We start from the raw sequence: 15,265 nt of genomic DNA, 5'->3' as shown, positions 1-15,265 counted from the left end.
ATGGGGCGATACAGCATATGACGTAAGCGTATAATTGTGAAAGCCACAGCAGTATTGACACCTGATGATAGAACTGAGAATGTTTTTAGATGTATAATGCTACTTGATAGCATTATCTTGCCTGTAACTAACCAGAACACATCCTCTCACTCCCTACCTCTGTATGGGTTTATCTCTGTAGAACATGAAGTAGAGTATGAACCATCAGGTCACTGTTAGTATTAGGACCTTATGCCTTGTTCTCTATGGGATCAGGAGGAGGAATGGGGAATATGCTGAAGCATGAGCTTACAGTACTTATGCCCTCGACTCTAAGTGCAAAGGGGCCCACAGACAGTGTGTATAACCAAATGTATATGCTTTGTGCAGGGATGGCATGATTGTACCTCACCCTGGAGCCTGCACAGCTAGCTGTGTGGTAGCTACTACAGGAATAGACAAAAATCACATCCACACTAGTAATAAAGGTAAAATTTATTGATCACAGATACCCTAAATTCAAGGGTCACAATGCGTAAAGCTATGATTCTGAGTGTGAATTCTGTTTTACAGGAGCTGCATTTACTCTCCACACATGCATCACTGTATTTTCTTAAAATGTGCTGAACAACAAAAAAATCAAACAGAAAAAAGTGAAGAGATAATAAAAGAAACAGGCTGATGCACGTTCTGGTTGAGATTGTAGAAACATAGACAGTGAGCTTTGAAGTCATGCCATATTTATTCATACTAAAGGAAATCTCTGAAAATACCTTTCCACTGTTAAGCAGTACAGGTATTTATTCTTGTTAAACTTTGCCCTCTCAGGTCTAAAGTACAACTGCTTGGGTGTAGCTCTGGAGGCCTGTCTCCTGAGGGCTGCTAGCCAACTCTGTAATCACTCTTACAAATATAAAATACATACAACATTTTTATGATAATCCAATGTTCAATTCAAAGTTTACCACTCCCCTTGACTAACAAGAAGAAAAGCCAATCAAGCCATTAATCAAGGGTGGCACTCCAAGACTAAGTCTTGCTCTTTGCTTCACAATGTAGATTAGTCTAAGTCTTTGAAAGCAGATACAGTATTTGCAGAGGACAAAGTTTAAACTATATTGATTATTCCATGAACATTTCTAGAGTATGGGAAATGAAAGAAGTCTCGTAGGTAAATATATACACGCACACGTGTGTGTATATATATATATATATATAACTTAATCAAGAATATTGATACAACTACTGTTGGTGCTGCATGATACTTTCATGTGTCCTTTGCTGTTCCTTACACCTTTTTTCTTATGTTATGGGTGAAATAACATCTACTGTGCTTGAGTAAATCTCGATTGTTTTGGAACACCTCAGTAAAAAAATTTATCCTTTTCTAAATCTTGTTTGAGTCTATTTGCACCAGGAGTAGGGCAGTGCTACATTCCTTGATGAGTGTGTGAGACACTTACCACCACTGAATATCTTTTCTTGCTTTGGGACTCAGATCTGATCATTTCACGTTTCCTTGTCTATATGCATTTTCAGGATCAGGTTCAGCAGAAAAACAGGATTCCTATTTCTTCTTGTCATGCACACAGATTTCAAATATGTAAAGGAAAGTAAGATGGGGTAGTGCATATTTCCATATGTTTTTCTTCTGCTTTATCTAGCATGGCTGACCAGACATTTAAGAAAGTTTACATTTCCACCCCACAAGTAAGAGGTTGCATATCAAAACTGCTACTCTGGGAATATCCCTTCTTCTTTCTCTTTTTCAAAGTCTGTGACAACCAAGTCCCAATTTCACTCACATTGTGAATAAAATTTTAAAGGAGTATATTAATAGATGTTATCTGATACAATAATAAAGTAATAAAAAGCACAATAAAAAGTGATAGGTTAACGTATGTAAACAAAGTGTATTGAACTTGCTAGTAGGTACATACCAGCTGAAATATTTGCAAGTATTTCCCCTACAGCTGTAAGTAGCATTATTCTTTTCTCATTCTTACTCCAATAACTTGTATTCATGACTCTGCCTGAGTTTCCAGTTACATTGGGAAGACTGTATGTTCAGTATTAATTCCTTCATGTTTCAGTTGCTTGTCAAGGCCAGTTACAGATGGAAGCTATGCAAAGATTTTATCTGAGTGGGGAAAAAAATTAAAGATATTTTCCTTACCAAAAATAAAAGAAAGTGTATATATGTATATCAGATTATTAGTAAAGGAGAGCAGTAGTCTCTTTTCTTGCAACAAGAACCCACCTATGGTAAATTTTCTGCTTAACTCCCACACAACAGTTGTTGCGGTTTTTAAGTCAATAGTGCAATAATCTCAACAGTGATGCTGCAGATTTTAAATGCCTTCTGGGATATATAAAATATGCAAGTCAGGGTGGGGAGCAGCTGGATGCGCAGGAACAGCTGGTCTCATTGGGCTGAAAACATTTTTGTTTAATGATATGGGACATGAAATTTTTGACTTGGATATCACTTTGTCTATGAAAGCAATGCCTTCAATTAACTTCCAAGTCAATAATACTGTCATAGTGACATCATCTTTTTACTTTCTGCAGATACTGTGCTCTTACAAAACATGGTCTAAGATCCCAACCCCAAAGAGCAGGTGGAAGAGGAATCCCTTAATATAAAAAAAATAATTGTAATACAACTCAGACACACAGCTTCAATTATGAAGGCACAGTGGCTAAAACAAAGGGCTGTTCTGAAATGAATGGCAAAATTCTTCACAACTTAATTTGAATGCAGGTTACAGAAACAGGAACCTGTATGAATACACAGAAAAACAGCAGAGCAAATAACATGCCCTCCCTTCCTGGGTTCTTGGTCAACAGTATTTCAACAATAATAATAATAACAATCTGTAGTCATATTTCCTCAAAATGAACAGGCCAGCCTCCAGGACTTAGTGCAGTTGAGATCAGATAACTATCAAACGGCAGAGTTCTTGCAGTATTTTTTACACCAGGCAGCGTTCTCAGGGAATCTCTTACTACTGGATTTTGTGAAATTCTTTTCTCCTCCCCAGTCTGCTGCTGTATCATATCTGTCCTATAACTATTAAATTAACACTGTAAGAAAGTAAATTCATGATCTGAAAGTATTTTTAAAGAATGCTGTTTAAATGAAGGGGAAAGCATAGCATTATGGAGTCCAAAATGCACTTTGCATATGTTTGCTCGGATATGTTTTTAACTTTAATAAAATTTGGCTTATTTGGTCTGCATCATTGCATTACAGCAGGAACTATTGTAACATCATCGTATGTGAGTATCTATCTATTGTACTTGGTAAATAGAAATGTATAATCAAAGGAACATATTGCTCTTATTGCTAGTGTAGCAATTATGCTATTGGCGATAGCGTGACACTTACCCATAGTGTCACTACAAGTGGTAGCAGTATTTCTTTTGAAAGAATGGAAGCAATCTGAGAATCATTCTCTTGATCCATGTAGGAACAGGGTCTTTTTTTCCCTTTGTGTAAAGTACAAAGAAGTCTGAGCAGGAATGCAAGTTATGTTATATAGTCACATAACAAGAGTTTACTGAAATGTAGCCGGACCGTAGTAACATAAGAAGTGTGCAAGTGCTGCAGAAAAAAAGAATTGGAATCATACTGTATCTTTTTTAGTGTCTTATCATTCTCTTGCCTTAATATGTGTGTTCCTGTGCAAGGAGAATAAGGGAGGAAAAAAGGACACGCTGCAGAAAGAGAACAACTGGTCCATTTTGTACATCACACCAGCTGGGACCAGGGCTACACAGCCACAGTGTGACAAGGACACTAGAAGTGGATATGGGGGAACATCTTATCATAGCTTCATTCCTCCTGTTCACACCCTTACATATGATGAATAAGGGCTTTCAGGAAAAAAATGCTTATTGTCCAGCTCTCATCTGTGCCACCCAAACAGAGAAAAGGCATCCAAATTCATCTGAGTATCGGTTCATTCCCTTGCCATAAGGCCTTTTAGAAAGTCAGTGCAGTATAATGCAATTAGTCTTATTATTCACCTAACTGTCTAATCTTCCCCTTTTTTGTTTTTAAACTTGTAGCAAGTTTTCCATCTGCTACAAATAAAAGGGTTTGATGAATAAATGATTTACAGCCTGCAGGAGGAGAAGAGTTCATATTAAATATTCTTCAGACAGGAGACTTACAAAAGAGGATATTTTCTCATAGAAAAAAGAGCATCTGTGGACCAGTTGGTTTCTTGCTGAATAAGCCAACTGGATATGATACTATTTTGGCAGCTTCCTTATTCTTGTGTGGGCTTCAGTTATGTGAATGCCATAAGATATTTATTATTGAATATAGATATAGATTCAATATCATACATATTGTGTTTTATGATGTTGGCACTCGTATTCTAAGTTAATTATTTAACATCAAGTGGTGATAAAATCCTAGTGCTTTTTCATACCTAATAAACTTGAGTCAGCTAATGCTTAGACATTCATAAACTGGGAAAAAAGAAAAAAAAAGTAAATGCTAAACTGCTTCAAATGCTCCTTTTCTGTGACTCATACAAGAACTTTATTTCCACAGCCTTATGGAAGAAAGTTAAATTTCAAGCATGGTAAATAAAGGGAAGGATTTACTATTACTCACAAATACAGTAATGCATAAAAAATAGGTTTCCATGATTTTATATCATGAAATGGAACAAGGATTGACAGCTCAGGAAAGGGAAGAGCTTTTCCTGTTCTCACTGCAAGGGTGAAAGTAGTGTCACAAATGCTATGGGGATCTGCAGAGTATGGTTCCTCTAACTTAACACAAGCAGGAGTTTTTACTGTCACTGTGTTTTATTGCTTTTTCTTCTGCACCCCAGGTTACTAGCCTTGAACTGGTCTGTTCATCTGTGAATATACTGGAAATAATGTTTTAAACATAAAGGAGAAAGTGGCTTACTACAATGAGCTCTCTACCTATATAAATGCTTGTCCTACAAACAGTTTGCTGAACCAGCTGGGAGGACAACATGCCCAGTGCAGACAGCAGGAATACATTACACTGATATTGCTGATAAACTCTTGATTACCTTATTCAGAAGACAGCTTTGGCATTGCTGCTACTAACCAAACGACCTTGTATCTTTCCAGTTGCAGCCATTTCTTTGCAGACCAACCATCATCTCTTGTGTTTGACTGTCTAGTAATAACTGCTTGCCGGGGGATGTCACCCTCTAAATTTCTTTTTCCCCAAACTACCTAACTACTACTTTTTCCCCTGCTACCCAAAGTGATGCAGAATGTGGTTTCAGCAGACACCGGCCATGGCTAGACCTTCAAAGATACTGCTCAAGCTAGCCAAACACCTTTGGCTAGCTGTGAGAGCTGTGCCAGAACAAGAGTGTATTCAGCCAAAGGAGAACACAAACAGAAACTATTTTCAGCTGCATCAGGTCCCTGGTTCAGGTCATCATTCAGATCTGTAAACACATGCAACTCTGATCAGACTTGAGTGTGCAACAACTTTTCCTACAAACATTGCCACCAAAAAATTAGCCAATTAAACTACAGAAGTCTTCAGGTATTACTGCGCCTTGAGATATTCCTATCCTCCCATCTCTTCGCCTCCTACTTGTACTGCCAGTTCTTTGGGGTGGTACAACATTGTGGGCAGTTATCCTGTGAATTGCGTCAGGATATTTTTTAATACCTTTGCTTTAAAGTGTTAGCCATGCAGAGACAACTAGAGAAGTGGCACACTGTGGCCTATGTAGGGGCTAATATAAAGCCCATTTAGCTACTAAGCATACACACATAGCTTTGTGCTATGATGCCACTGCCCTGGTGTCTACATTTCAGCAGTTATTTTCATCCACTAGAGCTTCTTGTTCAGACCAACCTGTGAACTGACAAACGCACTTGATAAAAATGTTTAAATGGAGTGAATGCCCATAGCTCATTTTTACATCTTTACTGATGTTAGACATAATAGTATTCAAACACCCTAGGTGAGAAGCAGCATGACCTCCAAACCTGTCTGTGAGGACACTACATTGCAAATTGGTCGAGTCAGAAGTTGATAGGTAAGAGCTTAAAGAATTTATGTATCTGGAAATACAGAAAAGTAACCGCTGGGATTTTCAAAAAGCAACTTTCAAAAATGTCAAAAGCAAGTAAGTACCAGGTTATATGTAGGTGCTTGAATACTGTGTCTCTGATAGCCTCGTGAAGGCTTTGTGAATATTCTTACTGGGAAATGAGCTCTACCTCCTGGGGAAAAAAAAAAAAGAAGAAAAAAAAAAAGAAAAAAAAGAAAAAGAGTCCATAGCTGATACAAAAATGCTACATTTAAGATATCTACAAACTAAAGTGATGAAAATAAAATCTTCTAATCTTTAGAGATGCCTAATACTTAAAGAAAGGTCATTTCAGTGTAAGGAGTATCATTTTTCTGTCTATGACGTCTCCAGTGATAAGCCCTCTGTAGCTTAGACAAACTTTTTCTGAAAAGTCTTGCTTTCTCTTTAAGCAAAAGTGAAAAAAGGAAACAAACCATACTGCTGGGGAAACCTACCTCAGCTCTATTTTCTTTGGAACAGTTGCATAGGAATTTAGCATTATAGGAAGTGAAATACTAGCAGAAACCCAAACCATCAAATCAAATATACAGAAATTAGACATACACTAGACTTTTGCAGATAACAAACCAGATTCTAAACTCATTTAAATCAACACAAATTCATTAAAGCCAACACACTTGGTTCTCATATACTTCGTACTTTTCTTCTATGGAAAGGCGACTTGCAGAAACTATTTATAGATGTTCCACAGTCCCTCTGCACTTCTGAAGTGGTGTAAAGGACTGTATTAAAATGAGACTGAAGTCTTCCCTACCTGATCTCAGAAAACAATCCTAAACTAGCTGCTAGAACCATATAATAGGAAAAAAAATCCATAGCAGAGTTGGCTAGAGCCAGATATCTTTCAAAGAACGAGAACAATCATGTATAAATTAGCTAGACTCCTGGTGTTCATGAAGCAACCTGTGTCTCATAAAATCCCCTCCACTCAAAAAGCACATTTCAGTTTTTAGGTACTGCCTATCAATCCAAAGCGTGCTATGCAGCTTGCACAGATTTGACTTGTTCCTCTTTTACAGAGCTAATTTAAAACCATGCCTAAAATTTTCCAGCAGGACAGTCAATAATCTACTAACTTGATAGGTCGCTTTACAGTTTATCACAGAAAAGACAATGAAGTTAAATGCAGCAGAAGGATGCAGACAGTCCCAGCAGTTATGGTTCATGGGTTTTGTGTTCTGCAGCCCGAACTAAAGATTTGTAGTGGATCAAGTTATTTTTCTTTTTTATCCCTAGAAAAGTCTACTAAGTTACCTGTATTTTGACAGCTGTAACTCGAGCATGATGGAGAGATGGCGTACAAATGAAAACAGATTTTTCTTCTGGCTTTGTTGGAGCTTGTCTATCAGTAAAGAAGGTATCTTTTTTTTTTTTTTTAATCTGTTCTAGTGTATTGAGTGAATGCTTTATTCAAGGGGAGTGCCAGTTTTCTTCTCTCCAGTTCATATTTCAAAACAAAACAAAAAGAATATGCACAAGTTGCTACTAAGAGAAAAAATTAGCTTATGCAAGGAAGCAATACAGCAAAAAGACAAAGCAGACAACTGCAGATTGAAACATGGACTGTGAGAACAGCCATCATTCTGTTGCAAGGCATCTATTAATCACCTCCTAGCAGCTTTTTAGCCTCCACAGACAATCTCTGACTGTCCAGGTTAAATTAATAAAAATAATAAAAAGCAGAAGCAACCACAGCCACTGTCTTTTATTGAACAAAACGCGTCTGGAGGACCATGCTGATCTGATAAGAGAAGTCTCTAACATGACGGACATGGTGACCAAAGTCTTCCATAAACTGGAGAGCAAGGCCACGACTATGCTTAGATGTTTAGACAACAGGATATATGAATGTGAAGTTGCTAACCATTTTTTTCTCTTTTTTCTTACTGTATAATTCATATAAATGCTCACGGAAAAAGGGGAAAATAGCTCTGTCTGTATCATCCCCACAGGAATAATGTGGAATCTCTATTTTTCCTCAATTAGGTCTAGATCAAGAACTGTCCTCTAAAGGGCTCTCTCCTGACACATGATGTTATCATTATAGTTCAGCTCAAGGGGAAAAGGGGAAAGTTAGCACAAACTTGAGAGATAGTTGTTAGTAGCCAACCTGTAACAAAGTGATGTTTTAATTCATTTCTTTCATGAGGTGGCTTTATTTACTTGCATACCTGACACAATAGATGTTTTCTCTCAAAATCACTGGGGTGTGGTATCACTAAGACATGATGGTGCTATTCTTGCTGAGTGTGTACTAAGACCACTTGACTTGATTGCCAGCTGGGGAAAAAGAAAAAAAAAAAAAGATTCAGGAAAGCAAAGCGTAGCTTTAGGTGAACCTTGAAATAAGGACAAAAGGGCGTCACTGCCCTGCTTCTAGCTGCTTCTGTAGAAATCATGAATAGCAGCAGAAAAAGGCAAGCAGAAGTGCTGCAGCAGTGAGTTCAAGGATAAGATCTCCTACAGTGATTATTCTTATTAGATTTATAGATTTAACTAAGTTAAGCTAAAGATAGCACTACACTACTACTTCTAATAAAGCCAATAAAAATACAAATGGGTACATAAAATATAGCAATTGAAAATTTTTGTAAATAAAATAATAAATTACTGAAAGGATCGAGCTCTTCAATATTTTTGAAGTGCTTATATAGATACTTTATTTGTAGGAGGTAACAAAGTTCCTTTAAATCACTGAGAGTAATTGAACAGATCTGGCTGTAGACTGTTTGCTGTTCTGAGGATTAAATATAGGAAAGGCAAGTCATCATTCTATAGTTAATGGGCCCATAAAATAAACAAAGTATTTTTCTGCTTGACTTTTGTGGGTGAATATCAGAATGAAAATTAATATTTCCTCTAAATAAACTGGCATCAAATCATTTAAAAGTTTATACACTTGGTAGCATGATGTACTTTATTGTCTTCTTGCAAAAAATAACCAATGCAGCTTGTCATACCGTTTACTGTACTGTTTGCAAAAGTTATGTTCCATCGCCGTTCTCCCTGGCTGGCTGTAAAAAAACATGTACAGGATTTAAACAACTTCTGAAAGTCCTTGACAACATTACTTCAGACGTCCAGATGATGTATAACAAAAATCTTCACAGCTTTACTTGCAAAACCAGTCATGCAATACTGAATATTTTGTGCTATACTTTCAGCTAAGTGTAATTTAGAACATGCTTGCATCACAGTTTTCAGGCAAGATTCCAAAATAGAATAATAAAACTATAGGTAACTCACCATCTTTCTTTAAAACTGTATGAGTACTTAAGTGTGAAATCAGATTGGGATTCTGGAAAGTGACATCCTAGGATTTTCTATAACATTCACTATGAAGATTTTGTAAGCAAACAACTTCTCCCTAAACAGTTTTGTTAGCAAGACCATGTAAATTAGACACTTTAAATTCTCTTTCTAATGCTTATCACTACTCCAGTTCACCCCCACCTGCCAATGTCTTTCAAATTAGTGAGTTTTGAAGGAATGTAACTGGAGTTAGAGAGCCCAGATAAAGCTATGCTAGAGATGTAAAAGGGACTCCTCTTAAATGCTAAAACTCAGAGGTTTATCTATTCTTAAATCCTCAAATATTCTACAGTTCATATATCATGCCTAGGCTTTCAAGGACAATGAAGTTATTTTGAAGAACAGAGACTATGTAGCACATTTTAAGCAGAACAATTATTGGCTTACTATAGTAACTATAACCTATTTTATCCTTAGTATATTTTTCTGAATCTAGAAACCTGGTTCATCACTTATTGCCCCTTCAGCTCTTGTTGTTCTCAAACTTAAGGGAGACAAAAGGAGACAAAAATGTTACTCTAAAGGCATTTCCACTTTCCATAACCTAATCATCAATAATTGTAATGCGATGCTGTTAACACACTGTAAACTGAATTCAAAGTTAATCCTGTATGCACTTGTGAATGTAAATCAGCAAAGGGCACAGAAGAATAGCTTTGCAAGAAATCCTCTTTTGCTGGATAAAGAATAGAGGAAAAATAAAGTGAATAGAGAATGGATAACAAAGGTTAAACAAGCTTTTAGTTTTATCTTACCCAACAAGGACAACTTCTGTACAAGGTCACATTGGTTGAAACAGACACAATCCAAGTCATCTATCATCATCTCGCCAGGCTACAGTCTGCCTTTTTTTGAGCCTGAACTCTAGAATAATCGAGATTTATACACTTTATGATTTATACACTTTATTTTTTTAATTTAATGCTAGAGAAGAAATAATGAATGTCAGTGTCACAGCTAATAAATATCTAAAACTCTCTTTTGGATTTTCTTAAATATACCTCAAAGTTGCTAGACCTTAATTCCTTCTCTCCTGGGTGGGATTCCACAGCTTACCCTTCCCCAGGCTTTACATGAGTGACAGTAAGATGTTGGTCATGACTATTTTCACAAATATGCCTGCAGATTTGTATCTATATGATGACACAGTGGTCACACCTGCAAAACAAGAAGCAGAACATGAACTCCTGAAATGCAGGGACATCTACAGAACTGTGTGAAAGCTTTAATCCTTTGTATATTCCCCTGAATTGAACTAACCTCATTCCTGAAGGTAAAACAAAACAAAACAAGGAAAACCAAAAGAAAACAAAAAAAAAAACTTACTCAGCTCACCATACCTGGTGTTTCCCATATCTCTTGTCGTCTGACTGTCAGTTTTACATCGATTCATCCCCATAGCCTTTCCTAATCTATTCATGCCCCCTCTCCTTTTCTAAAGTGTTTGAAGTTTCAGATCTCTGCTAACCAGGCATAGCCCTAGGAAGACTACCCCATTCCAGCCTATACAGAGTCAGTTTTTCTCCCAATAGCCTAGCAGACACTCATATCTAAAAGTCTTTGAAGTTATATACCTGAGGCTGCCTTATCTGTGTCATTGTTCTACCATCACTGCTTAGTTCTTTAACAACCTTGTTGCCACTTCCGATGATTTAACTCTATGTATTCAGGTTGGCACCAGAAAAAAAAAAAAAAAGAAAAGAAAAAGAAAAGAAAAGAAAAAAAAACTAGAGAGAATCAAACATTAGGTACATAACAAATTCTGAAAGTATATATTCCCAGATTTATGGCCTTAAAAGAAGCAACTGCATTCCGTAAATGTCATTTAATATATATTTTTCAATTCTCAGTAGTTACTTAAATTGCAATCAAAAGAAGCAGAGCAAAATTAATTTTAAATGCAAGATGCTCTGTGATTCAAATTCACTGACACCAATAAGATGCTTATACCCTTTGGAATACTTTCTGTATGTTGTGAAAAGCCAGGCCAACTTTGGATGTAAATGCTTACCTTACTTCATTTCCCAGAGTAGAACTCACACCAGAAACTGGAGCTCTATATTCTCTGTCTATCACACAAGAATCTCAGATCTCTCAGAAAGGCTACGCTGCATGGCTGGTAGAGGGTTGCATAGAGTACCCAGCAGAAAACACTGCACTATGGGGTGCTCACTTCTGTGAGTGTGGGGACAGCCCTTCCAGCTCTCCTGGAACCAGGGCCCAGAATCTCTTCTTCAGGGCAGGGGCATACCTCTTGCACAGCTGAGGAGGACTTGGTTGCTTTTAGAACAAAGCTGCGTCCTGGTGGTGTTCCTATGAATACCGGGGTGTAGTATTCATCCATATTGCTTTAAATGGCTGTGGCTGAGGTAATTGTGTCAGGGTCCCTTTCCAGACAGCTGAAAGAAATAGACATTTGTAGGGGTTGGCTGACCTGACCTTTTTTCAGACATCTGTTCTTGGATAAGATGAGTAACATCCTAAATACACTATCCATCAACTGCTAAAATAGTTGAGGTGTTCTACCTTAAAAGTAGGCAGCTAGTTCAGTTAAACTAGATCCCCAACCTCTCTCAATGACTTCAATACTTTGTGAAGGAGTAAGTGCCCTCTCTAGCCTGAGTCCATTCAAAGCCACATTTGGAGAGGTCCCCTACCAGAGGGCTGCACACCTCCATATCTCTGATGGAAACTGCGCTGCTCTGTGTAAAAGCATACAGAATGCACAGGCCAGTGATCTGATGGACTCCAGCAAAAGTAGGTTTGTACCACACTCTGATCTAAGCATTTGGAGAGCTGGAGAACAGCCTCATGGAAAAAGATCTGGGCATTCTGGTTGATGGCAAGTTGAATACGAGCCAGCAGTGTGCCCTGGCAGCCAGGAGAGCAAGGCATACCCTGGGGTGCATCAGGCCCAGCACTGCCAGCTGGTCGAGGGAAGGGATTGTCCCGCTCTGCTCTGCGCTGGTGCAGCCTCACCTCAAGTACTGTGTGCAGTTTGGGACACCACAGCATATGAAGGACATAAAACTACTATAAAGTAGTCCAAAGGACGGCTACAAAGATGGTGAAGGTTCTGGAGGGGAAGACATACGAGGAGCAGCTGAGGTCCTTTGGTTTGCTCAGCCCAGAGCAGAGCAGGCTGAGGGGAGGCCTCATGGCGGCCTGCAGCTCCCTCACGAGGGGAGCGGAGGGGCAGGCGCTGAGCTCTGCTCTCTGGGGACAGCGACAGGACCCGAGGGAACGGCATGGAGCTGGGACAGGGGAGGGTCAGGCAGGGTGTTAGCAAAATGTTCTGCAACCAGAGGGTAGTTGGGCACTGGAACAGGCTCCTCAGGGCAGTGGTCGTGGCACAGAGCTGTTCAAGAAGCATTTGGGCAATGCTCTCAGACACATGGTCCGATTCTTGGGTGGTCCTGTGTCTAGCCAGGAGTTGTATTCGATGATACTTGTGGGTCCCTTACAACTCAGAATATTCTATGATTCGCCTTTCTTTTGTTTCTCTTGTTCTTTTTTAGTATTATTGTTTTAATATTTAATAATATTATTATTACTATTTTAATAAAACCTGCTTAATGTTAACACATAAATAGTCCTTGAATCAAGAATCAAATCCAGGACTCCTTTTCTCTTTGGTAAGCATCACCTCCCAGGTAAGTGTATTATCCACAAATCTATAAAATAAAAAATGATCACACTCCCATCATTTTCTCCTCCAGCAGCTATATATGAAAGGAAAAGAGCTAGAAAGCAAGGCTGACAGGGACCCAATTGAGATTTCTCCAACTTCTCTTTGCTGGAATGACATTCAGCAAGAACATCCTCCTTCTCTGTCAAGCCAAAGACTTTGGCATTGCTCTGCACAACTTCTGACCTCCTAGCTTAGGTGGGAACTACATTTTCCATTCTGTGTCTGTACAAATGAGAGGACTTCAGGAACCTCACATGAGGAGCTATCAGATGATAACAAAACACTTAAATATTTATTGGTTTAAGCAGATACTGTGCTAGCAGGATTTGGATGATGATTTAGATTTAGGTGTCTGATTTCTGTCTAGAGCCCATTTTAAGTGACAGTGATTTTTTTCCCTGTTTCCCAAAGACAAAACAATGCATTTGAAATTAAAGATGATTTAAAAAAAATGATTATAAGATCACAGTCAATACATTCTTTAGGCTAAGTTTTCTAGTAAACCTCTTTGGATAATATTTCTAGCTTAATTTACATAAAACTGTCATTAAAACTACTTGATTGATATGAATCAATAAAATTATTAAACAGAACTATTTTTCCCTATTTATTAGTAGTTTGATTATAGAACTGTAAAAGGATGTGACATTTTTCTGTAATAACATTGTTAAAAACAGAATTTGGATGAGGTTTTCAAAAACACTTATTAAAGTGCCAGCATCAGACAAATTTGGCTCAGGAAGTAGGTTTTGGCTTGAAACCCTCTAGAAGTTTATAGTATGATTTCAATATGTCAATCTATGCTAGTAAGAATGTAAGACTAATGTTCACTTTGATATTTACCCTAACCAAATTTGGTGAAAATAATACACAGAGAGACCCAATATAAATCTCAATATGCCTAAAGGACGGGAGCCCAGTTTCTAATCTTTGGGAAAAGCCAGTTAGACAGTGCATAAAAAGTTATTTGGCAGAACTATTTTCAACTTACGTTTTGGTCCAAAATGAAAAAAACTCCACAGACTTTGTTTTTATACCTCCATTGGCCATGCTTCACAAATAAATGAGACTGGTAAAAATCTTATGCCTGCCAAGAAAGAACCCCCCTTGATTATTGGCATTTCAATGCAATTACAGAATTCAGGTTTAAAAATTAGACTGAATGATAAAAAGCACATTCTTCATAAATATTTAACCTTCTTCAGTATGACAGTAATTATAGTGTGGAGCTCAGTAGCTGCATATTCCATTTAAAAGATCTGTCATGCTTTCCATTCTAAATGCTTCCTTTCAAAGGTTTGTAATGCCAAGATAAAAAGAAAACTCCCTCAAGGTGGAAACTTGGAATAAAGTCACACCTTCTAAAAATATTAATAGTAGATTCTGAGGATGAGAGAGACTCTTTGAAATATAGTGAGATTTTACAACAACTGCTTTCTTTTCCTGAGCAAAATATTTAATAACATTGGATAGTCATTTCATTTTTACACTCTTAAAATATCTGGAAAAATTTGCAAAGTATTTTTAAAATTAAAACACTGACCTTCGTGAAACATTTTGGGGGCTTTTGTCCTTTGATCTCACTGATAACATATCAACATTAAAAAAATAATAATTTAAATAAAGATAAAGTAATTGGTGTTGAGTACAATTGTTTTAGAATAAATGAAATGTTTATTTTCTAAAAGTTCTAAATAACCACCAAAACTGTTATTCAATCAGCATTAGATAGGTGTATGTAGATTTTGATAGATATAAACATGCTTTCATATTATGGAAAGCTAGTAAATAGCTTTGAATAAGGTTTTGATAATGCTCAACTCAAATTGCCAAGTTGATTAACTAGGGGCAGCTAATTAATCCATTTGAAGCTTGATGGTATCAGGATAAGGTAGGAAGAGACAAAATGCTAAACCCAATCTATACTCTTTAGTTAAGTGAGGATAACAAGTCTCATCAGGAGAGAGTATAATACCTGTGGGTGTGCTGGCACCCAGGCACTTGACCCAGGTTTTGCCTTGTTACAGAAGCAGGATGTGCAAGTCTCTTTGCAGGACAGAGTTTTGCTGTTCATCACATGCAGTCAGGGCACCTCAGGAACAATCAACACTTCCCTCTTTCTTGCAAGAAGAGAGCAGGATCAGCTCCCAGGAGCTATTTTCCCGTTCTC

At 37.6% G+C, this 15,265-nt stretch overlaps 1 long non-coding RNA gene across 2 annotated transcripts; it reads right to left on the bottom strand.

The window, feature by feature from the left end:
* Positions 1 to 1,238: 1,238 nt before the first annotated feature.
* LOC106035314 (uncharacterized) lies at positions 1,239 to 10,916 on the bottom strand. 2 transcript variants are annotated; one of them, XR_007158032.2, is made up of 6 exons: positions 10,406 to 10,916; positions 10,160 to 10,268; positions 9,053 to 9,106; positions 8,264 to 8,372; positions 1,920 to 2,119; positions 1,239 to 1,555 (listed from the first exon to the last, which is right to left on the bottom strand). It is a non-coding gene; the product is annotated as an uncharacterized lncRNA (long non-coding RNA). The 2 variants fall into 2 exon arrangements; XR_010830959.1 differs by having other exon boundaries at positions 1,239 to 1,552.
* Positions 10,917 to 15,265: the final 4,349 nt, after the last annotated feature.

The sequence above is a fragment of the Anser cygnoides genome, chromosome 4 (assembly GCF_040182565.1).
Source record: "Anser cygnoides isolate HZ-2024a breed goose chromosome 4, Taihu_goose_T2T_genome, whole genome shotgun sequence".
NCBI lineage: Eukaryota > Metazoa > Chordata > Aves > Anseriformes > Anatidae > Anser > Anser cygnoides.
Note: the sequence above shows the minus strand (reverse complement) of the source record. Positions and strands in the feature narration are given on the sequence as shown.